Here is a 2183-nt window from a genome sequence, read left to right on the forward strand (position 1 = left end):
CAACCACACCCACCTCCAGTTACCAGGCAGATGCTGAGCAGAACGAGGGAAGCGAGAGGGAAAAGTCAGCGCTGGAGGTGTGAAAGGGAACTCCATCTGCTGGCTCCAGCCAGCGGCTCAGACAGTTTACGCTCTTGGCCTCCCGGACCTGCGGCAGCCCTTGTCACTTCAGCTCAGTACTCAAGCAAGTTTGGGGAAAGGCAAATACAGAAAAGAGCAGCTGACAGCCCTCAATTTCAAAATCTATCACAGTTCCAATCATAGCCCTGACTACATTCAGCACTATAGAAAAACTAGGTATGAATTTCAAATGGTTTTTTGATTTTCCCAGAAGCCAAAATTTGGCTCTAATAAAATTATAAAAATAAACAAGGCCAGAAAATCTCTCCCATGTATAAATGGATTTCTTGAACACAAAATACTTCATTATTATCTTACTTAATCTTTTGTGCTGGTTCTTTTTGGGCAGTTAGCCTATGTAAAATAATTTGTGATATGGATGAAAACCAGGGCCCCAGAACTCCGGACCACAGCTTCAACCACCCTGAAGGACTGCTAGATCCTTTAAGCACTTCTCCTACGAAATCCACTTGAATACTGTCTAAAAAAAGTTGTGCCAAATTCCACACAGGGTGGGGCTCGAGTGTTTGTTAGTGGGCTGGAGAACAAACCAGAAGTTGTCTATCAGATTAAAGAACGCTATAATTTGTTCCTTATGAATTTGCTTTCCCAATGCACTGAAAACCACTGCCTGGCAAAGTCACTGGCTGAAGTGGCAGGACAGTCACTGGCTGGATAAAGTCAAAGCCCAACACGAGGACTTCTTCAACCCCGCACTTATGCTTAGCCCTGGGCATATGTAATGGGCAACACGAGACAATTTTGGTCCAAAATGGAACCCGAGCTGCCCTAGGCAGAGCAAACCACAAAGGCCTCTTGAGAACTCAGAACAGCGCTTTGGCCTGGACATGTGCCACTGTCACGATTCCACTCAGAAGGCGAGCTCCCCAAGGACAGAGAAAGACTGTACCATACATGTTTAAATCTTACACATTACTTAGCATACACTTTGCTGAATGGAGCACGATGGTATGAGTTAGATACTGAGTGTTTGGCAGGTTTCTTAAAAAATGAACATGCATTTGATATGACTTCCAAAACTCTTCCCCTAAGTAAATAACCAAGTCTAAAAACAAAATAACTGTACCAATAAGGAATTTCTAAACATGTAACAGAGAACCTATTTTTTGTTTTTAAAACTATATCCTATGACTCACAGCTCATATTTAAATAAAAATCTCCCTTCCTCCAAAAAATTTGAGACATGAAACACATGAAAAGTAGCCCAACCTCTCTCAAAAATTAGAAAATGTAACGGAGTACTCATTTTCGACTACCAGAGTAGCTAAGACGGAAAAGCTCGACAGCGGAGCGCTGGCAGGAGACAGACAAAGGGGCCTTCCGCCGCGCTGCTCAGAGGGAGAGCAAATTGGTGCCTCTTCTCGGGAAAGGAACACCTGACCCTGCCCAAAATAAAAATGTACGTACTCCTAACCCAGACATTTCTCCTTGAAGAATTCCTGCTTCAGGTAATACACTACTTGGACATACACAAAGATTCACGTATGAGGATGTTCATCCTGATGCCTTGTTTTTATCAGTGGAAAACTGGAAACTCAACTATCAACAGGGACTGAATAAATCATGGCACATCTACATAAAAACGTACTCTGCAACCATTAGAAAGGAGGCAGTTCGTTGTGTGTGGATATGGAACATCTCCAAAACGTATGAAGTGAAAAGGCAAGGTAAGTTAGTCCATAAGATACTCACATTTTTGTTAAGAAAAAAATTATACATGCATACCCACCATATACACACAGGTACATATATGGAGATAGTAGAACTAAGAAGCTCTTGCTGATGGCTACCTCCGGGAATGAGATTAGACTAAAGCAGGAGACTCAGTTTCATGATACACCCTTCTGACCATCTGAATTTTTAAAATTTTACCATGCCAGGTTTTATTTACATAATCACACTTTACTTGAGATAGCCAAAGACTCTGTATCAGAATTAATCAGCATGAGATAAACCAAAGAAATAAGATGGGTGGATATGATTCTGCTCAAAGCAAAGATATTCGCCCTGGAGCTTTACTATACATGGGATTTTTTTTTTTT

General features: G+C 41.6%; 1 protein-coding gene and 1 long non-coding RNA gene across 2 annotated transcripts in view; both read right to left on the minus strand.

Annotated features, from left to right (window-relative positions):
- The window catches only part of RBX1 (ring-box 1), a 14611-nt gene that overhangs the window by 1331 nt on the left and 11097 nt on the right, over positions 1 to 2183 (minus strand). The window lies entirely within an intron of this gene.
- The window catches only part of LOC111745022, a 4526-nt gene that overhangs the window by 1134 nt on the left and 1209 nt on the right, over positions 1 to 2183 (minus strand). The window contains exon 2 of the long non-coding RNA XR_002782459.1: positions 14 to 1517. This is a non-coding gene — a long non-coding RNA (uncharacterized LOC111745022). The remainder of the gene's footprint in view (positions 1 to 13; positions 1518 to 2183) is intronic.

Source organism: Pteropus vampyrus, unplaced genomic scaffold (genome assembly GCF_000151845.1).
Source record: "Pteropus vampyrus isolate Shadow unplaced genomic scaffold, Pvam_2.0 Scaffold145, whole genome shotgun sequence".
Lineage (NCBI taxonomy): Eukaryota > Metazoa > Chordata > Mammalia > Chiroptera > Pteropodidae > Pteropus > Pteropus vampyrus.